This window comes from Brachyhypopomus gauderio, unplaced genomic scaffold (assembly GCF_052324685.1).
Source record: "Brachyhypopomus gauderio isolate BG-103 unplaced genomic scaffold, BGAUD_0.2 sc34, whole genome shotgun sequence".
Taxonomy (NCBI): Eukaryota; Metazoa; Chordata; class Actinopteri; order Gymnotiformes; family Hypopomidae; genus Brachyhypopomus; species Brachyhypopomus gauderio.
In genome coordinates this window covers 3,697,274-3,722,090 of record NW_027506866.1, presented here as the reverse complement: position 1 = coordinate 3,722,090, position 24,817 = coordinate 3,697,274, and the positions used below count along the sequence as shown (strand labels likewise).

At 42.5% G+C, this 24,817-nt stretch overlaps 1 long non-coding RNA gene across 1 annotated transcript; it reads left to right on the top strand.

Annotated features, from left to right (window-relative positions):
- The first annotated feature begins 729 nt into the window (after positions 1-729).
- LOC143485381 (uncharacterized) lies at positions 730-24,817 on the top strand. Its single transcript, XR_013122860.1, has 4 exons — positions 730-834; positions 19,407-19,500; positions 19,662-19,774; positions 24,680-24,817. It is a non-coding gene; the product is annotated as an uncharacterized LOC143485381 (long non-coding RNA).

Sequence of the window (24,817 nt, the reverse complement as noted above, 5' to 3'; positions counted from 1 at the left end):
CCAATTCAAAAGGTTTATTTGAAAAAACCCTATGGCATTCAATTTTTGAGTGTTTACTGAAACAAATAAATTAAATCAATCAGTAAATATATTGTACCATGCGACAATATATAAATAGCCTTAACAGCCATAATAGCCATAACATATATAAGTAAATTTTACTTATATGTGTGTATTTACTAATTTATTTCACTAATGACCAACTACGTGAAATAAGCTGATATTTAAAGTCACTTATACTCTTCAAATGGAGAGCTTAGAGATTGGTTGAGTAGAATGAAGGACCCACTATCTGCAGGGTAGAACAATTGAACACTAATCCCCAAATCGAGCGAAATTATGCGTGACAACTATCCAGCAGAATGATGCCATATGTGATTGATATATATTTTTCGTTCGCTATACGCTATGCAAAAGGAGTCTTGCATGTAACGGTTCCTTAAAAGGTTTCAGAGCGATCATTTTGAAATTTTCATTCTTAATGAAACGCTTTGAAAAACAAGAAAGGGTATATACAGAACCACATTTACCCTTTTAGACTATTTAATTGGTATTTTTTAGGCTTTCAAACACCTGAAATTAGGCAACCAAATAGCACTCAAGATTTTGATCACTTATTTACTTTTTGCAGATTTATGAAAAAAAAACATGTTTGACGGAATCCAAATCGACTGTTACTTCCTGTCTGCTGTTGCTTTGACAACAATGTCAACATTGGATCTGCCCGTTCAGGGGTTTAGACTGTCTGGCATAAACACTTAACTAGCTATATTGATTGTCAGTGACTCTTGTAAAATATTATTTTGAGTGACATAACAGCTACCACTTATAAAGGTGAGTTTCTTTTACGTTGTTAGTGTTCATGTACAGCAACAAGCTTCCAAAACATGCTAATTACAACACTGCAGTGTCAAAATCAGATTTGGACAGCCAGACAGCCATCTAGTTCACTAACAGTTCAAGTAACCACTTTATAGCTGGCTAGCAGGGAGGCTAGGTAGATATTTGATATTTGTTGGATATGTTATATATATATATATATATATATATATATATATATATATATATATATATATCTGTATATGTGTGTATATATACTGTATATATATATATATATATATATATATATATATATATATATGTCACGCTACGGTCCCCGAACCCTTCCTTTGGGGCGTGTGTTAACGTTGTCTGCGTCTATTCGTCTGCGTCTGTGTACCTCCGTGGGTGCGGGTGCGTCTTGTCATTATCCGTCTCACCTGTGGCTCGTCTCGTCATCACGTGGGGTTGGTGTGGTCTGTCTATTTAATGTGCGTTCACGCAGTGTCTTGTGCTCGTCGTTGTCTATGTTCTGCACGTCGTGTTTGTGTGCTGAATGTTTCTCGTGCGCTATTGCGCAATCTTTATTTACAATAAAACGTAACCGTGAGTCAACCAGCGGATCCGTGTCTCTTCCGTCTGCCGCCGGCCACCGTTACAGAACGACGAGCCGACCAGAGACACCATGCCAGGATACACCACCCGGCCAAAGAAGGGCAAGAAGCCCAGTAAGCGACGTCACGCCTCTTCCCCTGCACAGCACCGCGGAGCCCCCGTCACCCTCGAAGCGATGCAGCAGGACCCGTTATGTGCGGTTATGCTGCTTCGGGCTCGGGAAGCCAGGACTGAGGAGTTGGCGGACTATTTTCGCAAGACCGCGATGCGGTTTTGGAAGGAGCACCACCCCTCTTCCACCAGAGACCTCTCGCCCCTGAGGGTAGGCTCCCTCGAACTCTGCTCCATGGAGAAGACCCCTGAGAGCGAGTTTGAGGGGGAGGAATCAGAGGGCGAGGAGGAAGAGGAAGACCAGGCTCTCTCAGTTTGTTCCGCCCCCACCGTATACTAGGGTGAGGGTGAAGAGGGAGAGGAGGAGGCCTACCCTCCGTCGTTGTGCGACGCCTCCACGGTGGACTACGGTGGAGAGGGAGAGGACTACCTGCTGTCGCTAGACGACGTGTCCACCGTCGACTACGGGGAAGAGGAGGAGGAGGAGTCCGAGGAAGAGGACTACATCCCTCCGCCCGTAGGTCCCTCTACCACCGTGGAGGAAGGTGAGGAGCAGGAGTATGACGAGGAGGAGTACCCTCCGTCGGAGTGCTCCGCATACCCCGAGGAAGAGGGCTTCTACACTGAGGATGAGGAGGAGAACCCTCCCCCCTCAGAGCTGTCTGCCGGGACGGTAAAGGGGAGGTGGACTCCTGAGGCGGGCCCATCCTCCGATCGCTCCGAGGGAGAAGAGATGGACTACTCGCGGGGTGGCAGCCCGGAGCAGCCCATGAGCTGGAGCCGGGGCAGTGAGGCGATGGAGACAGAGGGAGAAGACCCCACTGCCGGCTCCAAGGGGCGGTCGAGAGGAGAAGGAGGGATGCCCTACGGCCCACCGAGGGGAGAGACCAGTCGCGCTGCACCTGGCGCGTCGGCCAACCGCGCTGCACCTGGCGCGTCGGCCAACCGCGCTGCACATGGTGCGTCCGCCAGCCGCGCTGCGCCCGGTGGAGGGTTTGCAGCAAGGGCAGGAGGAGCACCGCCCACCGCAGCGCCTGCAGCTCCAGCAGCTCCCGGTCTCTCTCCCCTGATTGCCCTCCTTCTGGCGCGCAGCCTGGCGCCTGTGTCGTGTGTGTCTGTCCCTGTGTTCGTGAGTCTTCCCTTATGTGTGCCTAATCCGTTATTCCCTTTCGTGCCTCTATGTATTAATGTACCAGTTTGTGTGTTTGTGTCCGTCCCGTTAAACGTGTCTAACGTGTTTTCCCCGGTCTTCCCAGGGAGGGTGTTCTAGGCTGTTCGTGGCGGACTCTCCACCGAGGGCGGTCATCTCCCAGACGCAGGACTGGGCGCTTCGGATCCGCCCATCGACGTGGGTTCGGGGCGCTTGGTCCTGTTGGCACCCCGGGACGGGTAGTGCCCTTGGTGGGGGCGTCTGTCACGCTACGGTCCCCGAACCCTTTCTTTGGGGCATGTGTTAACGTTGTCTGCGTCTATTCGTCTGCGTCTGTGTACCTCCGTGGGTGCGGGTGCGTCTTGTCATTATCCGTCTCACCTGTGGCTCATCTCGTCATCACGTGGGGTTGGTGTGGTCTGTCTATTTAATGTGCGTTCGCGCAGTGTCTTGTGCTCGTCGTTGTCTATGTTCTGCACGTCGTGTTTGTGTGCTGAATGTTTCTCGTGCGCTATTGCGCAAACTTTATTTACAATAAAACGTAACCGTGAGTCAACCAGCGGATCCGTGTCTCTTCCGTCTGCCGCCGGCCACCATTACAATATATATATATATATATATATATATATATATATATATATATATATATATATATATATTAGGGGTGGGAATCGTTTACTATCTCACGATTCGATTTTGGGGGCCACAATTTAATTCAAAATCGATTTTCGATTCAAAAAATGATTTGATTTATAAAAATTTCTGCTTAAGTCTATAAAATCTGCATGATCTACTACAGTCTGCTTTGCAAGACAGAATGACAAATACAGAAAATAAAGTGTCTTTCACATTTAATTAACAAAAATAATGTGCTTTGGTAAAATAAAATGCTTTTTGTTGTTACCAAAATTCTTGAGCTTCATTTTACAAGCTGTTGGGACTGGCTCGGATGCTGTTCCCCCAGCCGTGGCTAGGGGCACCAGACTCAGTCCCAGACTAAACCGGCGTAACCGTACGTTCTCAGCCAGTCTCTGCTTTCTCTGTGATTGCTTCTCGTTTGAAGGTGTCTCGCCACCTCTCTGTTATGCTTTCTCTTTACTTATTCGAGTATCTATCTCCTGTGTCGCTTCCTGACTCATCTCAAGTTTTCCCAATCCTGCATTTCTTCCTATCCGTTTTGCCTTTATTTTTGGGAAGGGTTTTATTTTGCTGCGGCGTTTTTTGCCAATTACTTCTTCTGGCGTCCTTGGTTTCGTTTTCGCGTTGCATTTATCCGCGCTGTTTTTTAGTTACTGTTGTTTTGTTTCTTTCTCCCGTCTCACTACGGTTGTTATTTTTCCCGCGTTGTATTTTGCGCGTTGTTTTTTGTTTCCATTTGCTCCATGCCCTCACGGTTTTGGTTTCTATTCTCTTGCGCGTTGAGTCTCCCGTGTTGTTTTGTTTGTTCGTTCTGGGTCGCTGTGCGCGTTTCCCTCTCGCTAATACATGTGACGAGTGTCAAATGTATTGCTTTTGCGAGCCGGCACTTGTGTCCACCCTTCTCTATATTATTTCACGCTGTGTGTACGTTCCCGTGCTCACCGCGTTACACATGCCTTGCACAAGAGCAACATTGTGTCAAGTTTGGTCTTCCCTGGCATTCGTAAATACCAAAATGAACCCATATTTTTTACCTTAAATGAGGACGGAACAGGTTGAATATATCTTTCCTCCATCTGTTTTGAAACCTTTCCGCACACGAGTGTGTCCCAGAACCTGCTGCGTAAAATCTCGAGTAATTTTGTAATTACGTAACGCGACTTAGAATCGATTTTGGGACATTTAAAATCGATTCTGAATTGTAGTAAATGAGAATCGATTTTTGATATATGAATCGATTTTTTGGCACACCTCTAATATATATATATATATATATTAGTGCTCTAATATATATATATATATATATTAGTGGTGGGCCGTTAACAGCGTTCGTTAATTTGATACTCCTATCGGGCGATATAAAAATTATCGCCGTTAATCTATTCTTAAATTTCGGTTGGGAACTTTACATGGATGCATTGCAGTCACGAAGTCGCCAGGTTTGCTTCATGGAAAGTGTTACCGGAGCGGAGCTCGGAGCGGTCGTTTTCTGCGATTTTTGATATATGAATCGATTTTTTGGCACACCTCTAATATATATATATATATATATTAGTACTCTAATATATATATATATATATATATTAGTGGTGGGCCGTTAACAGCGTTCGTTAATTTGATACTCCTATCGGGCGATATAAAAATTATCGCCGTTAATCTATTCTTAAATTTCGGTTGGGAACTTTACATGGATGCATTGCAGTCACGAAGTCGCCAGGTTTGCTTCATGGAAAGTGTTACCGGAGCGGAGCTCGGAGCGGTCGTTTTCTGCATGGTCCTAGCGCTAGATTTGTCGCTATTTAAATATTTCTTTTTAACCATTAAAACTGCAGAGGACCAAAACCGGCTTTTGAAAAAGTGTCCCCCGTCCCCCCCAAATTACGTCCGTGAGGTTAAATGTACTAAATGTTGGCTTACATTTCAAATATCATGTTTAGCTGAATAAACATGTTATCAACCCCTTTTAATGTACAGTATTTAGGCTTACAAATTCATGTCGAACTGAATAAACCGTTGAACACGAGTAGCCTACATTTTATTGAGCATGTTTTTTTTCTTCAAGTATCAAAGTAGAACAGCTTTCTCAAGCAGTCATTGATGCATTTTGGAAACAGGAGATGAGCCCCTGGTCTAACGCACACTCTGTATTAAGAAACCCTATCTCAAAAACGGACTTTTAGTCATTACTTGGGTAGCACGCATATGATCCATTTTAATATAGATTAATCTAGATTAATCTACAACTCTAATGTGGGTATTTCTTCCTCTTATCTATTTGAGGTGGTTAGTTTTAATCTAAATTTCAATAGCTTTAAAAAAAAAAAAAAGCAGTGCGCAGTGCTCTGGAACCTTTAAGACCGCCACTTGCGTCCGTGTTAACCGTGTTAAGGTAATTTGTACATGGTGCCTTAGACGTTGCAGAGGCGACAGCAGTACATTTAAAATAACATGTTATCTACAATTTAAACTGCTGTGTGTTTTCGTAGTCTGGCCCGGATTTTCTGGGACAAGTTGGTTTTTTTTTCTGATCTCCGCTGCATACCGTTAGCCCGCATCAGCTGGCCCAGTCCGCGGCCCGGTCCAACTCATTCATGTGTTTACAGGATCAGTCCGCGGCCTGCGCTGAGCAGGTTAGTCTGACTGGAGCAGGGAAGGAAATAACACTGTTAACACTAGAAGCGCCGCACCTCATTTACATACTTATACCTAGAAGCGCGGAGGGCCGGTCATCTGACTGCTTTCACCACCTCCTACTAGCGCCGTGTTGTTTTCACCTACTTAAAGCGCGCCTCGGGCGGTCAAAAGACCGCTGAGTCTTTACACAGGGAGCTGGTACTGACACATAATTAACGCTAGATGGCGTTTTGCACAAAAGGAAGAATGAGCTGCCCAAACAAAATATTCATAATGGTGACATTTGCACGTAACGTCAATATGTTAACAAATTAATGTGACTGAACCATTTAGAATCAGTGCCTTGTGACCTTGTTCTCAGTAGCTTCCCCATTGCCAGTTTTGTTTAGTTTAATATTGCATTTCCTGGTTTGTGCGAAAACGTAAATGCAAAATATAGTTTCAGTTTTGTTTCTTGGTTAGTGTAATAGTTTGCTTGGTTAGTGTAATAGTTTGCTTATTTGTCTGTGTGTTATTCTGTTGGCATATATGTCACTATATTATCATGTTCGTTCGCCACACCACTAACCCACTGGCCCGCATCCCCACTGTGAAGCGTTCACGTCTTTTGTCTTGCTAATGCAATAGACTGCGCTGCAGCCTTCCACCCCCACATCCACAGAAAGCTTGTTCGATACTCGGAGTAGCAAAGTGAAGCCCGTAGACCGAGCTAAAGCAAGTTTGTTTGTATACTCAATGTTACGCCATTTCAAGTTTTAATGTATAAAAGTTGTATGTTAGTGAATTGTAGGCTATGGTGAATATAACAAATCTACAAATAAATGTCTATAATGTTTTGTGTTAGACAAAGAACAAAAAGCATAAATAGGCAAAATACAAAAATATCATTATAAAAGGTAGGCTATGTACCTTTGCGTAACAAAACGCAAAATTATTAAAATGATACGGATGGATTCATGAATATAGTTGCCTCTCTCCTCTCTAATGTCTAATGTCCTCTCTTTTTTTATCTCGGCGTATTGTGTTGCCGTTTCAAATGAGGTGTTTGATCGGTGAATAGCCGATGTGTGATCCCACGTCCTAACGACTGTGTTATCACCGAGTGTTATCACCATTGTGTGTGCTTGCTTATCTTTACGGAGTCATGGCTAACTGAGCTAATACCGGATGCTAACGTGGACCTGCTTGGCTTCACTGCTGTGAGAGCGGACAGAGACAAAAAATCATGCGGGAAAAGCAAAGGTGGGGGGTTGATCATCTATGTTAACAATCGCTGGTGTCACCCCGGTCATATATCTGTAAAGATAGTCTTATGCTGTTCGGATCTGGAGTTACTAGCTGTTAGCTGCCGGCCCTACTATGTTCCACGAGAATACAGTCATGTGATCGCTCTCTGTGTTTACATTCCACCGAGGGCGGACGCAGCCGCAGCATGTGAGCACATTCACTTAGCGACTGCAAAATTACAGACACAGCACCCTGATGCATTTATCTTAATTTCTGGGGACTTTAATCATGCTACTCTGGACTCTACACTGCCTGCATTTTATCAGAACGTGGACTGTCCAACAAGAAACAACAGGACAATAGACCTCCTATATGCTAATGTAAAAGAGGCATACAGAGTCACAGCCCTGCCCCCCCTGGGGAAGTCGGACCACGTTCTACTACATGCACAGCCTATGTACACCCCCCTCGTTCAAAGGCTGCCTCCAACTACCAGAACCACCAGGAAGTGGACCCCAGAAATGGAAGAAGAGCTGAGGGACTGTTACAGTAACACAGACTGGGATGTTCTTCTCAATTCTCACTGTGAAGACATCGAGACGATGACACACTGTCTGACAGATTATATTAACTTCTGTACAGATGTGGTCTCCCCCATAAAAACCGTACGATGCTACCCCAACAACAAGCCATGGGTCACACAGAAAGTTAAGGCTGCAATCAACACAAAAAAAGCTGCCTTTAGAAACGGGAACCGGGAGGCGATGAGAGCAGCACAAAAGGATCTAAAACACTGTGTGAGGGAAGCCAAAGATAGCTACAGGAGGAAGATTGAGCAGAAGCTTGCAGATAACAACATGAGAGAGGTATGGAATGGTCTCAAAAACATCACAGGCCATAACACCAAGACGAGAGCGGGGGAGGGGACTGTGGATAGAGTGAATGAGTTGAACATCTTCTTCAACAGATTTAACCAGGCCACGTCCTCCTCAACCCCCCATTCACTACAACCATCTCCCCTCTCTTCATTATCACACCCTCCTCCAGATACTGCAGCAGGCAACCCCACCCCCAACTATCCTCCCACCACAGCAACTTCAACTCTGACCTTAACACAACACCTACACAACACAACCACAACACAGACCTCAGCAAACATCACTTCAGACCAAGTCAGGAAACAACTAAGGAAGCTCCACCCCAAAAAAGCGCCTGGACCTGACATGGTATTACCTCGTGTACTGAAGAACTGTGCTGATGAACTGTGTGAACCGCTACAACGTGTCTTCAATCTCAGCCTGCAGCTGGGAAAAGTGCCCACCATATGGAAAACTTCATGTATAGTTCCTGTTCCCAAAAAGAACAGACCCAGTGAACTGAATGATTTTAGACCTGTGGCACTAACATCGCACATTATGAAGACGTTTGAGCGGCTCCTCCTCTGCCTCCTCAGTCCCCAGATACAACATGCTCAGGATGGACTGCAGTTTGCTTACCGGGCAGGTGTTGGCGTGGATGACGCCATCCTCTACCTACTACACAGAGCACATTCACACCTGGACAATAAGAACACAGTGAGGATTCTTTTTCTGGACTTCTCAAGTGCTTTTAACACCATTCAGCCTCTTTTACTCCAGGATAAGCTGAACAGGATGTGTGTGGACCCCTGCCTGGTTGTCTGGATCATCAGCTACCTCACTAACAGGCCACAGTATGTCAAGATGGTGGACATCACGTCTGACACTGTGATCAGCAGCATAGGAGCACCTCAAGGCACGGTGCTGGCCCCTCTTCTCTTCACCCTCTACACTGCTGACTTCTGGTACAACTCTGAGCTGTGTCACATCCAGAAGTTTGCAGATGACACAGCCATCGTCGGGTGTATCAGGGATGACAGGGAGGAGGAGTACAGGAGCCTAGTGAAGGATTTTGCAACCTGGTGCAATGCAAACCACCTACAGCTCAACACCACAAAAACCAAAGAGCTGGTCATCGACTTTGGGAAGTCTAGACCCAAGCCACGACCGATCATGGTAGGAGGGGATGAGGTGGAGATGGTTGCATCATACAATTACCTGGGGTTGTGGCTGAACAATAAACTGGACTGGTCTTGCAATACAGAGCAACTGTGCAAAAAGGGACAGAGCAGGATGTATTTTCTCAGGAAGATTCGGTCCTTCAACATATGCAGAAAACTCCTGCTGACTTTCTACCAGACGGTAGTGGCCAGTGTCCTGTTCTACACCGTGGTCTGCTGGGGGGCAGTATATCCAAGAAGGACTCTTCCAGGATAGAAAAACTGATCAGGCGGGCAGGATCTGTTGTCGGCACTAGGCTGGACTCTCTGGTGACGGTAGCAGAAAAAAGGACACTGAACAAACTACTGGACATCCTGGATAACACCAGTCACCCATTGCACACGGTCATCATACAACAGAGGAGTCTGTTTAGTGACAGACTACTACTTCCCAGGTGCAGGACTAATAGACTCAAACACTCTTTTGTCCCTCAGGCCATCAAACTATACAACTCCTCTCTGGGAACGAGGGGGAAGGAGTTAATAGGTGGATGTGCCAATGGGTAGACTGAGAATGTTTGGGAATCAGCTGAGCTGATCACCTATAAACTGGGCTATGTGTAATATGATGACACAATTTAATCAATCAGTTCATCCAAATCACAATACCTCATAATGGGCTATGTGCAATTGCATCCTCTTATCCTTTTATACATTGCCGTTTTTTCTTAGTTTATGTTTATTATTATTACTGTTATTATTATTATTATTATGTTGTGTGCTTAATCTTGTTTTAGTGATATTTTTAAATTGTAATACTACCTTGTTAACATTATGGTACTGTAACGCTGCTACTGGAAAAATACAATTTCCTGAAGGGATCCGTCCCAAGGGATAAATAAAGCTCTATCTATCTATCTATCTATCATTCGGTGATTTACATGTAGCGTATATTGCATAAGTTTCGTTCCCCACCTCGAATTAAGTTCCATTTATGTAGTGAATTGTGAACTTGAGAATAAACCTCCGCCGCTGTGGTTAATGTTCATGCACTGTTTGAACAATATTTATTAATTACAGCCAGGTTTTGGAAGTTGTAGAACACAGCTACAGGCCAACAACGGGTGCATCCCGTCTCTCTTTAGCGTATATTGAATAAGTTTCGTTCCCCACCTCAAATTAAGTTCCATTTATGTAGTGAATTGTGAACTTGAGAATAAACCTCCACCGCTGTGGTTAATGTTCATGCACTGTTTGAACAATATTTATTAATTATAGCCAGGTTTTGGAGGTTGTAGAACACAGCTACAGGCCAACAACGGGTGCATCCCGTCTCTCTTTAGCATATATTGAATAAGTTTCGTTCACCACCTCAAATTAAGTTCCCTTTGTTTTGATTTGTGTGTCAGCTTCACACAACTCAACATTCAAAACACAGCTTAGGTGCAGTCTTTGCACATTTGCCACAGACCAGTCGCTTACATGTCTGGCAGATGTCATACGTTTTGTTCCCTGAACATCTGCCGACTTGGCATTGTTTTCTTTTTGAGGGCGGGCAAGGAGCTTCAGGTAAAATTCGCTTTTGTGCCACTGCCCTAGCCGCTTTCGCCATTTTCTGCTGTGCACACAGCTCCTTTACCAACTCGAGAATAAACCTTCGTCTGCTCAGGTTAACGTTCATGCACTGTTTGAACAATATATGTGCATTTATTGCAGCCAATAAATATTGCAGTCTAGGAGGTTGTAGAAAACCGCGACAGGCCAACGACGGGTGCCTCCCTTCACCGAATACAGTCGTGCCATTTGATCAATAACATCAATGCCACATTTAGTCGTGTTGTAATATGAAACAGTTTCAGGCAGTTTCTTTGCGCCATTATCAATTGAAACTGTCTGATGCATTGAGCTCAGGATGCATACATTTTTTTTAGGTTTTGCCTGGTAAATCGTTATTTTTCCAGCCCGCAACACCTTGGTGGAAAATCTTTCAGACTGTGCCTGTGTACATGGGGGCATCTCACGTCTGATTTTATTCATCGTACCAACAATTGTGGTTTTGTTCGCCAAAAGGGTGTTTGCAAGTGCCAATGAAGTGAAGAAATTGTCAGTCGTTACATTTCTTCCTTTACCCGTGAAAGGCTCCATCAAACGCAACACAATATTTTCAGACAACCGTTGAATAGTCGGCCTGCTTTCATCTTTCCCTAGATAGGGAATGGCGTTCAACATATATTTTGTTTCAACATCAGCGGCCACCCAGAACTTAATCCCAAATTTATCGGGTTTATTGGCCATGTACTGAGTGAAACGACAGCAAGCTTTAGTTGGGAACAGTTGCTCATCAACAGTTATGTTCTCACCGGGCGTGTAAGAAGCAATACTGTTTTTCACAAATTTATCAAATATCTCCCGAGATCATAGCAAATTTATCAGTCGCAAGGCGGGCAGCCCTTGTGCTCTTGTCATCAAAGCGCAGATAGCGCATGATATCTCAATGTCTGTCTAGACATTGTCTCTTTGAAAATGGGATTTCCTAAGTCAGCAGACCAGTATTCATCAAGTTTCATGCTTTTACCGGCTGTTATACCTCTCAAATAAACGAGACCCACAAATGCTTTCAGTTCGTCAGCTGTTAGTTTGAACTGAGCATTATTTCGTTCAGCCTCTGCCTCTGTGTATTTCAGAATTGCGCCCCAATATTCCTTTGAGATATTGACTTGATAAGTAGGCTAATTACCATTCGCAGAATTCCTGCAAACTACTAAAGCATTTATTAGGCAAAGCAAGACTCTCTCACGGTTTGAAAACCATTGATGTAAACTTATATATAGTATATATTAAATAATATTAATAAATAAAGTATATATTTTAAGACTTCGGAAAGTGAAACACTTTCACTTTCGTTCAACGGACGAATTCCGTTTTGTCTTTACACAATAATCAGTTTGAACTTTGTGAATAATTTAGTTTTGAAAACTATTGATCTTTATTTAGTTATACTAAATATTAAATGACATACGAATCTTTGCGACACCCGCTGGCAGAAAAGAGAATCACAGTCTTGAAGTGTAGGCGACGACGACAATATTACAGAGATACGAGCGAAATCGATTGAAACTAGCATGTGCAGGGTTTCTTTTAACAGTGTAAAAATACTGGTTTATTAAAAGGACAATTCTGGGAAAAGTCATGAAAGGAGGGTTCTGAAATTGGATCCAGTGCAAAGATATTATTTTTTTGTGCTGCTGCGGTCAAGTGACTGGTGCTCGGTGCTTCTAGGTATAAGTAGGTCGACCAGAGGCGGCGCTTCTAGTAGACGTCACAGCGGTCAAATGACCGGAGCTTTGGCGCTTCTAGTGTTAAACAGCAGCGTGACTACGGGCCGGGGCCGCAATGCGCGGCAGTGGCTCCTCCTCGGGCTGAGTTAAACCACCGGCGGCCAGCGGCCCACTAACCCATCGGCCCACCGGGGAAATCCCCGGTAGCAATGTATGCCAGTCCGCCCCTGCACCCAAGCCTTTTGCGGTAGATATAGGTGTTAATGAAAACCCATCTAGGGTAAGGGGAATATCAGCCCAATTGCTTCTAGCAGCTTTGGGCCCAAGAATCAGCACCTCAGTCTTATTGAAGTTTAGTTGGAGAAAATTAGACGAGGCAGGATTTATTTGTGAGTGATTGAACATTTAACAGTTCAATTTTGCTGCTGAGAGAAGGAAGAGATATTTTCAGTGATCGAATCAGGCTGAAATTCACTCCGCGTTTTCCATCCAGACCCCGGAGAGGTGTTGGCATGGAGACGCTCAAACTACTAGTCTCGTGGGAAACGTTGCTCTGATGACGTGAGCGAGAGGCGACAGCTCATGTAGCTGACCATAGAGCTGGTGTTACACCAGATTCTGTGACCTTAAGTACATTTATGTAATTAAGAGAAGATGAATTGTAAATGATCTGTCATTTTTTGGCTGGCGAACACCAACAAAATGAGAAAAGAAAGAACATCCACATAGTTTACTTATCACTTGTGCCTGTGAACAGAAACAGCGACATAGCGCCCTCTGTGGTCACAAAACTTGACGGTCACAGAATCTGGTGTAACACCGATATAGTGGGACTCATCCCGGAGTAGAAAAACTTTCTTTGGGAACTTCTGTGGATATGGCAAGGGCGACGGAGAATACCAAACTGTTTAATCACGTTTGTGCATAATGGTGTAGAGCAGGGGTGGCCAACCCGTCATAGACCAAGAGCCACTTTTCTTACTGTGTTACGGCAAAGAGCCACATTGTACATGGGCGAGTGTAATCTGTTGAGCGGGGGGGCGAGTGTAAATTATTAGCTGTGAAGACAGTCAAATGCGTGTTTTCCACTACGCCGGTTTTAAAAGTATTAGCGGCTCGCTAGGCTTGTAAACTAACCGCGCACCACGAAAATGTAGCAGTGTGTCGCCCCGTTTGTGCAGGTGAGCCCGCGGACTGGCTGGGGAGCCGCATGAAACCAGGCAAAGAGCCGCATGCGGCTCGCGAGCCGCATGGTTGAGATTCATCAACTGGTCGGCAGAGTAACTCAACATAGTTTTACATGGCAGTGTTGAGATGAACAGCGAGTTGTTAGCAAGAAAGCTTCGTAGACATCCAGCTGTAGCAATGGCGATGGATAGCATTGGGCTTTCTGGGAGACACTACGCAATGTCTGGGAATGTGCAAAATCCAGACTGTCTAGAACAGGACTCAGAAGTAAGTTTTCTGGCCACAGTGGCAAGCAAAGATGGTAGGCAGCAAAAACCGAACTAGCATTTGCATCAACCTAACTATCAGCAAAAAAGGGGTTGAACTGGTTTGCAGCCAGGATAATAATAAGTATTATTTTATAAGACTACTTCTTATTTTAAAGTGCAAAAATCGTCGTTTACTCGACTCGACTGGAGAAGCGGCGAACAAGCAGCGCCAGCGTCCTCTCCACGCAGTCCTCTCCACGTAGTCCTCCACCAACATTATTATGAATAAAGCTTGGACTGAAACCGAATTTATCCAAAACCATCCAGAGATAGCTCCATTCTACCCGGTCAAAAGCTTTCTCTGCTTGGAAAACAGCATGGAATTCTGCTGAGGTCTTCAGATCAAAGAGCACCAAAACGAGAAAACCGGCATTATATCCTCAGGTAATTTTCTTTCTTTGTATATTTGTTCTTTTACACAACAAAAGTGTGTAAAGTGTGGCCTCCAACCAAGATCTCCATAGAGGTTAGTGCTCCTTGATGATCTTGTAGCCAAACATTGCAAGTATCATTGTAGCTATGATACTGCTAAGGCTACTGTCCAGTCCAGCTTAGCCAGGTCAGGTGAAGTCAGCAGCTCTGATTTTGAGCTTGGTGCATGGAATAATACCAGAGGTAATGGAAAAACAGGCAAAAGTCCCAAAGGGCTAATCTAATCGGGGTAAGAGAAAAACAGACCGGGTCAAACCATGAAAATATTCAGAACACAGCTTAGTATTGCAATACTTTGCAAAGTGGATGTGGCACTAGTATTATATATAGTATTGTATAGAGAGACAAGGTACTCCAATAATGAGGAGAGGCAGAACGAGGCATACTGGGGCTCTTGGGAGTTGCTGGGGCTCTTGGGAGTTGTGGTCTTCTTGGCGAGGCTGCGTGACAGGCAGAGGAACGAGGACGACAGCGATGTCCTCTAGGGCGCGGGGCAGGTTGGTGAGGAAAGTGTCTGTAGAATTCCACAAGCAGCCCCTTGTCAAGGACTCTGTAGGAGACGAAACCTGAAAGAGGTTAGTGATTGCAAGGTGTTACCAGGGCAGAGTGTAGCTAAACAGCATAGGATGGTGATATGTAGGATGGTTTTGAAGGTGAAGAAGAGGAAGAGAGTGAGAGCGGAACCTAAGATCAGGTGGTGGAAGTTAAAGGATGAGGATTGTGGTGTAAAATTCAGAGATGAGTTGAGGCAGGTACTGGGTAATGGTGGTGGTGTTCTGGATACCTGGGATGAGACTTCAAATGCAGTGAGGGATGTGGCTACGAAGGTACTTGGTGTGACCTCAGAAGTTTGAGAGGAAAGTGGTTGGCTAAAAAGAATTGGGATTTTCAGCAAGATGAAGAAAGTAGACAGAGGTACAAGGAGATGTGTCGTAAGACAAAGAGAGCAGTGGCAGAAGCTAAAGAGAAGGTATATAGCAAGCTGTATGAGAAGTTAGACACTAAGGAAGGGGAAAAGAATCTGTACAGATTGGCCAGACAGAGAAACCGTGATGGGCAGGATGTGCAGCAGGTTAGGATGATAAAGGATAAAGATGGAAATGTGTTGTCTGGTGAGGAGAGTGTCTTGGGAAGGTGGAAGGAGTATTTTGAGGAACTGATGAATCAAAAGAATGAAAGGGAAAGAAGGTTAGAAGAGGTAGAGGTTGTGAATCAGGAAGTGCCCCAGGTGAGCAAGGAGGAAGTAAGGACTGCAATTCGGAGAATGAAGTGTGGTAAGGCAGTTGGACCAGATGATATTCCAGTGGAGGCATGGAAATGTTTGGGAGAGACAGTAGTGGAGTTTTTGACTGGGTTATTTAACAGAATCTTGGAAGGTCAGAAGATGCCAGAGGAGTGGAGATGAAGCATAATGGTGCCGATTTTCAAGAATAAGGGTGACGTTCAGAGCTGTAGTAATTACAGGGGAATAAAGTTGATCAGTCGCAGCCTGCAAATCTGGGAAAGAGTAGTGGAAGCTACGCTTAGAGGAGAGGTAGAGATCTGTGAGCAGCAGTATGGTTTCATGCCAACTAAGTGCACCACAGATGCTATGTTTGCTTTGAGAGTGTTAATGGAGAAGTATAGGGAAGGACAGAAGGAGTTACATTGTGTGTTTGTTGACTTAAAGAAAGCTTATGATAGAGTACCGAGACAGGAGCTGTGGTTTTGTATGAGGAAGTCAGGAGTAGCAGAAAAGTATGTGAGGGTAGTGCAGGATATGTATGAGAACAGTGTGACAGCAGTGAGATGTGCGGTAGGAATGACAGATGGGTTTAAAGTGGGGGTAGGACTAAATCAGGGATCAGCCCTGAGTCCCTTCCTGTTCGCAATTTCATGGACAGACTGACGGACAAGGTTAGGCAGGAGTCCCCTTGGACTATGTTTGCTGATGACATTGTGATCTGTAGTGAGAGTAGGGAGCAGGTGGAGGTGAGCTTGGAAAGATGGAGATATGCTTTGGAGAGCAGGGGAATGAAAGTGAGCAGGAGTAAAACAGAGTACATGTGTGTGAATGAGAGGGCAGACGGTGGACAGGTCCAGTTACAAGGAGTTGATTTGATGAAGGTTGACGAGTTTACCTAATCAAATCAAATCAAATTTTATTTATATAGCGCTTTTTACAACAGTTGTTGTCACAAAGCAGCTTTACAAGTGCCGAGTCCTAGCCTCCAGTGAGCAAGCCAAGGGCGACAGTGGCAAGGAAAAACTCCTTGAGAGGAACCAAGACTCAGGGGGGGAACCCATCCTCCTCTGGGCGACACCGGTCACCATGTCACCTACTTAGGGTTGAGGTACAGAGTAATGGAGGAAGTGAAAGTGATGTAAAGAAGAGAGTGCAGGAAAGGTGGTGTGGATGGCATAAAGTGTCTGGGGTGATCGGTGATAGAAGGGTGTTGGCTAGAATGAAAGGAAAGATCTATAGGACAGTAGTGAGACCTGCTATGTTGTATGGACTGGAGACAGTGGCACTGACAAAGAGACAGGTGAGGGAGATGGAGATGTCTGAGATGAAGGTTGAGATTCTCATTTGGAGTGACAAGGAAGGATAGGATCAGAAATGAGTTTATTAGAGGATCAGCACATGTAGCATGTTTTGGAGATAAAGTTAGAAGCGAAATTGAGATGGTTTGGACATGTACAGAGGAGGGAGGAGAGGTATATTGGTAGGAGGGTCTTGAGGATGGAACCTCCAGGCAAGAGGAGGAGAGGTAGACCTAAGAGGAGGTTTATGTATGCAGTGGTAGAGGATATGAGAGTGGCTGGTGTGTCAGTGGAGGACACTCAGGACAGGGCCAGATGGAGGAGTTTGATCCGCTGTGGCGACCCCTAAACGGGAAATGCCGAAAAAAAAACATGCTCAATAAAATGTAGGCTACTCGTGTTCAACGGTTTACTCAGTTAAACATGAAAATAGTACTGTAAGCCTACATACTTTAAGAGGGCATATTCAGTCAAACATGAATTTGTACGCCTACATACTGTACATTAAAAGGGGTTGATAACATGTTTATTCAGCTAAACATGAGATTTGAAATGTAAGCCAACATTTAGTACATTTAACCTGTTTTCGGCGGTGGTGACTTTTCCCCTGGGCTGCATCAGTGCTTGACCCAGCATCAGCAGCATTAGCAAATGGGTGCTTTGCGTTTAAATGGTACTTCAGACTGGTAGAACTCCTACAATAAACTAATTCTGCGTTGCATAAGGTGCAAACAACTTTAGTCTTGTCAATGTCTCCATTAGGAAGCTTCCTAAAAATGAATTTTCCATGAAGCAAACCTGGCGGCTTCATGGCTGCATCCATGTAAGCACACGTACGATTTGTAATTCACAGGTTTGAAAACTCGTTCTCGCCCCCTACTGTGCAATTTGGTTAGGAATACAGCCGAGCTAAACTATCAAGGTGAATGTCATCAGTTTGCTTACCTATTTTGACCCAGTTCCCAACCCAACTTTAAGAATAGATTAATGGCAATATTATTTATATCGCCCGATAAGAGTATCACATTATGCCCACCACTAATATATATATATATATATATATATATATATATATATATATATATATATATATATATATATATATATATATATATATATATATTAGGGGTGGGACGCGATAAAAAAAATTTATCGAATTAATCGGAAGCTTTGTAATTAATTATTCGAAATTAATCGCATTTTAATCGCATTTCAGTATTTAACATGAGAAATATTAATTTAAGTTTGAATGATGAATGAATCAATGAACATAATCATAAACTTCAACATCTTGTTTATTTTTCCACCAGTCTACTACACAGACCAATAGATGAGTCCAGAAAACCAAACCAAAAATGTATTTAATTTTGGGAGTTTTGCTCAGGATATTGGAAGAATTGAAGTAAATCAGAAGATATTTTTAATACCATTTTAGATGGTATATTTTACTTTAATTTCCCAGGCCTCTGCCACAGGCATCTCCATAGTGCCTATAAGTGGTCTTCTGCATGCTCAAAGCAAATGACTGGATCTTTCATTCATCATCTATAATATGAACTGTCACACCAAGATAATTCTTGTTGCTTAACAGAGGTCCAGTGATCCCCAGTCAGAGCCACATTTGTGGTGCTCTTCACAATAACCTGTTTTACTTCCCTTTCCTCATCATACAGCTGCTGGATTTTCTTCGACATTGTCTTTCTGGACGGCAGTTCGTAACTTGCATCAGTTGACGCAATGTGCAGCGCTTCTTGTAAGCCTTTATCTTCGACCACAGAGAGCAAACAACACTGCAAATAATGTGACGCGTCATGTATAAACTCGCGAAAGTTTAATCCAGTCTTAATGGTCCAATGAAGGTAATTAAAAAACCAGGACATTTCCTCACAAAAAACCCGGGACGCCTGGGACAGGATGTGAAATACGGACATGTCCCGGGAAATACAGACGTTTGGTCACCCTATCGTACTAGAAATACATTTAGCAGCTAAGTTATCATTACTGACCTGCGCGTTAGCCCCAACATATTTTGCGTTGAGGTGGTAATGAAGGGTGGAAGTGCTCCTGTGATAAGCGAACTCCTTCCTGCATAAAGTGTAAATAACACTATTTGTGTTTGTACTTCCATTTGGAAGTTTCTTATATTTAAATTTCCCATCCACCAGCGTAGCCTCTTCAGTCATCTCCATCATGATCTTATTGTACGTCCATATAATCTGTATGTCTGGAACTCGTGCACTGAGAAACATTCCATGGTGCAAAAGTGTCTTATGCGTTAAATGGTGTAAATTTTTTTAGTGCATTAATTTTCCTGTAATTAATTAATCAAAATTAACACGTTAATACACACACACACACACTAGTCTTACAGTGTGGTTTGTGTGCTACCTGAAGTGTGTTGAGTAACTGAAGCACATACAGCATTTCTGCATTTCCATTACGGTTTTACTATTCCTGTCTTTCAGCAGCACTCCTCCGTCCAAGATGGAGGCCTTCGAGCACTTCAAGGTGGAGAAGGTTCAACATTGGTTCAACATTACAGAGTCAAGCTAAATCTTGGTGCAGGGTTGTCTTTTATATATCCGTATATATGATCAAATATTTTATATATCCGTATATATGATGAAATCTTTCTCCTAAAAAGGAAATGCATGGATATTTATTTCATACCTGCCAATTACTCCTCCACTAACATAGTATCATGTATGTATTCATGGCAGAGTTTGAGTGCTGGTACAACGAGGACTTCCTGTTACCAGATGAGGTTCTGTCTATCTTGAGAGATGGACCAATCAGGCCAGGTCTGGTGCCTGTGGACAACACTTTAGCTCTGGTTGGTCACACTGCAACCCTGATATTTTAACAAGATTGCATAATGATTACAAGATGCCAGGAATATTAACACTGGCTTGAAGCCTTTGGACTTTAATCTTGGACTAGTGTTGCACAAATATTTTTATTAGGAGTCCAAGCAGTGTCCCTACAAGGCCCCAATTTGGTTATTCTGTGAATGCGTGTTTATACAGGCCGAGTGGGTTTATGTATATATATATATATATATATATATATATATATATATATATATATATATATATATATATATATATATATATATATATTTATACACACATATACATATACATACACACACACACACACTACCGTTCAAAAGTTTGGGGTCACCTAGACAATTTTGTGTTTTCCCTGAAATCTCATACTTTTATTTATCAAATGAGTTGCAAAATGAATAGAAATATAGTCCAGACATTGACAAGGTAGAAAAAATTTTTTTTTTGAAATAATTTTCTACTTTAAACTTTGCTTTCATCAAAGAATGCTCCCTTAGCAGCAATTACAGCATTGCAGACCTTTGGCATTCTAGCTGTTAATTTGCTGAGGTAATCTGGAGAAATTTCACCCCATACTTCCAGAAGCCGCTCCCACAAGCTTGATTGGGTTAATGGGCACTTTTTTTGTACCATACGGTCAAGCTGCTCCCACAACAGCTCAATGAGGTTGAGATCTGGTGACTGCGCTGGCCACTCCATTACCGATAAAACACCAGCTGCCTGCTTCTTCTCTAAATAGTTTGTGCATAATTTGGAGGTGTGCTTTGGGTCATTGTCCTGTTGCAGGATGAAATTGGCTCCAATCAAGCACTGTCCACAGGGTATGCCATGGTGTTGCAAAATGGAGTGATAGACTTCCTTATTCAAAATCCCTTTTACCTTGTTCAAATCTCTCACTTTACCAGCACCAAAGCAACCCCAGACCATCACATTACCTCCACCATGTTTGACAGATGGTGTCACACACTCTTCCAGCATCTTTTCAGTTGTTCTGCGTCTCACAAATGTTCGTGATCCAAACACCTCAAACTTTGATTCATCTGTCCATAACACTTTTTTCCAATCTTCCTCTGTCCAATGTCTGTGTTCTTTTGCCCATATTAATCTTTTTCTTTTATTAGCCAGATATGGCTTTTTCTTTGCCACTCTGCCCTGAAGGCCTGCATCCCGGAGTCGCCTCTTCACTGTAGACGTTGACACTGGCGTTTTGCGGGTACTATTTAATGAAGCTGCCAGTTGAGGACCTGTGAGGCGTCGATTTCTCAAACTGGAGACTCTAATGTACTTGTCTTCTTGCTCAGTTGTGCAGCGGGGCCTTCCACTTCTCCTTCTACTCTGGTTAGAACCTGTCTGTGCTCTCCTCTGAAGGGAGTAGTACACACCATTGTAGGAAATCTTCAGTTTCTTGGCAATGTCTCGCATGGAATAGACTTCATTTCTCAGAACAAGAATAGACTGTCGAGTTTCAATTGAAAGTTGTTTTTTTCTGGTTGTTTTTTTGTTTTTTTTTGTGAGTTTAATCGAACCAACAATTGCTCCAGATTCTCAACTAGCTCAAAGGAAGGTCAGTTTTATAGCTTCTCTAATCAGCAAAACTGTTTTCAGCTGTACTAACCTACTTGCACAAGGGTTTTCTAAATATCCAATAGCCTCCTTACAGAGTTAGCAAACACAATGTACCATTAGAACACTGGAATGATGGTTGTTGGAAATGGGTCTCCATACATCTATGTAGATATTGCATTAAAAACCAGATGTTTACAGCTAGAATAGTCATTTACCACATTAATAATGTATAGAGTGTATTTTTGATGCATTTAATGTTAGCTAAATTAAAAAAAACTGCTTTTCTTTCAAAAATGCGAACATTTCTAAGTGACCCCAAACTTTTGAACGGTAGTGTATATATATACACACACACACACACACACACACACACAGGCTGAGTGAGTTTACATGTATACACACTAGGGGTGACCTGCAATAGTCGCTGATTCGACTATAGTCGACTATACCCCCTAGTCGACTATGGACGTCATAGTCAAATGTACCATTCTAACTGCATGGGGGTGCCCATTGATCTATATTACTGGATTGGACATCACGTGATTTAGCATGCGCCGCACAGGCACCATTACTATGCATTGATTCGTGCATTGAGGAGCATCCATGGATGGACATAAAAATGAGATCTAGCAGACAGTCACACAAGGAAAACCAAAGAGGGACTCAATGTTTTGCAATAAATTGTCAAAACTACGACAACAATATCACAAGATCAAAGGGTATCACATTTCACAGGTCAGTAAAACAATTTTTATTAAAAAAAAATAGCGGAAATGAGGGATGTTGACTGTCCATGCTAGCTTGATTTTGATAAAGCTATGTCGAGTAAACCCACTTAAAAACAAGTTTTCTGTTCCAACAAATTACAATGTATTGTTATAAATATTGTTATCATGTTAGGATAATGTTGTAAATACGATGTTGTAAATACTCTATCTGTTTTACTGGGACCGATGTTCAGTCCAGTTGGTATTATGTCCCATAGATACTCTCTCACACAAACTGAATAAATAATGAAACCAAATGAAAATTTAAGTCAATTAAATTTGTCATAATTATTTTTTAAATCAACTGGGGTGAGTTTCCCAAAACATTCTTAGCGCTAATTACTTCTTAACCTCGTACGTAAGAACGAGGTTACGAAGTACTTAGCGCTAAGAACGTTTTTGGAAACTCCCCCCAGGTTAATACAGGTTTTTGTTTTTTAAATAAATGACATTTTTCTACACAGATTTCCCAACAAACAAAGAAAATATGAGCTGTATAAATTGTGAGTCAGAAAGTGTGGACGTGTGAGAGGACCGTGATCTACAGCAGGGATATGCAGTGCTCACTGCCCACTGATATCAACCGTACACTGTAGAGGGCACATGTTCGAGAAGGAGCAGTGCCACAGATTTTCAACCTTCCAGACCATATTATTAATAATAAATGTTTTATTAAAGTTGATGAAATTATGTAGCCAATGAGAAGTGGCTGCAATAAATGATTTTGAAAATTGTATATTTTGTGTCATGTCAATTTATCTATGTATTTGTGGGAAACGGAATTGTGTAAGCTTTTTTCTGCTACTTGAAGGTAAAAAAAAATCTGACAAATTTTGTCATAAATTTCAGATTCAAACTCATTATTTTCTCTATCATAATTTCATAATTAATTTCTCCCACATTTAGCCATGTAGTGCTCAAAGATGCTCCTCCACACTGATGCCATCTCATATTATACTTGAACATATATAAGAGGTATTGCACTTAAAGTGCAATGAAACTACAGCAGTAATGGGGAAAGTTGACAGTTATTTATTTACAACTTTTTACCATAATTATGATTGAATATCAAAAACATGACATACATATGTTATTTAGTTTTAGCCAGGTGAAATAAAAGGGCTTTATGCAGGGTTTTGTTAAAATTTTACCTAAATTGAAAAATTCCCAGACTGCTTATAAATTTATCTCTTGGGATAATACGAAGTTTTACATATCACAACATCGGCAATATTCTCCCCTTTAATTTAAGCAATAATTTATAAAAATCGGATAAGAAATAAGGGCGCTAGGACTGTTTTTGTGACAGATGGATGCACATCCCACATAGGAACTACACTGCTTAGTTGACATGACTCAATGCATAGTAATGGCGCATCGCTAGCTATAGCGACAACAGGCGATGTCCAATCCAGTAATATAGATCAATGGGGGTGCCCAAGGATGCTGCTAAGTATTAGTTGTTACATGAAATGTCTTTGTTTTCATTATATATAGCCTTTCGTCAAATAAAATCATCCTAATTTCTGTTAGTAAATATTTTTTAATGATGTTTGCGCATTAACAATAGGCATCTTTCTTACTACACATTAATAAATCACACCCTGCAGTTGCACAATCCAAATGAGCGGAGCTGAACACGCTACAGGATAGTCAGCATCTGCCGAGATTATAATGGCTAAAAAAACTTCAAAAGTGTGGGAGTATTTTTAAAAAGATAAAGATGAATCAAACAAAGTAAAGTGCAAGTTATGTCATCAACGTCTTTCATTTCGCATGACAACAACCAACATGGCATACCATTTAAAACGCGTAAGGCGGAAAAAAAAACACCAACAAAACAAAAACCAGTTCAGCCGTTTGTCGTTTCGGTCGTGTTGTCTCGTCTCGTCGCGGTGCGTCTCGGCAAATAGGCCTATAAACATTTTTTGTTGTTGTTTGCTTTTTAAACCCAGTTACTTGAACCTTTCCTTATAAGTTTTTTTGCTGTTGTGTGGCAATTTTTTTTTATTTTCAGGCAGGCATATTTTATTTAAAATATTTTTGACATTTTGCACAGTGCCTGTCTGACAGTTCGATATGCGCACTGCACACTGATGCTGACTTTTTTTTTGTTAATCTTCTCTAACGTTTCATTAAAAAATAAATAAGTAAATAAATAAAAGCTGAATAAAGCCAGCCTACCCTGTTTATTTATTTATCTGAGTGTTTTAGGTTTTTACGTTGAAGTGGAAAAAAGTCCTGAATGAGAACGGGATCCCGTTTAAGGTGCTCTAGATAAAAAACAAAACCCGATTAGACTATTAGGCGACTAAAGGGAAAATCTGACGAATCAGATTTGACTATGAAAATCCTTAGTTGAAGACATCTCTAATACACACACACACACACACACGTAAGCTCACTCAACCTGTATACACACACACACACAAGTGTAAACACAGCAACCTGTATACACACACGAGTTTATGTGTGTGTATGTGTGTGTGTATACAGGTTACGTGTGTGTGTGTATACACGTTAAGTGAGTTTACTTGTGTATGTATGTGTCTACAGGCTGACGGCTCCAGCTAAAAGTGACTATGTTCAGGCACAGGAGAGGGATGAGCAGGAGCATGTTGAACATCTGCACGCTGAGCTGTTGGCTCACAGCCCTGGTGCTGTGTGTTCTTGCAATGCACAAGAAGACACTAC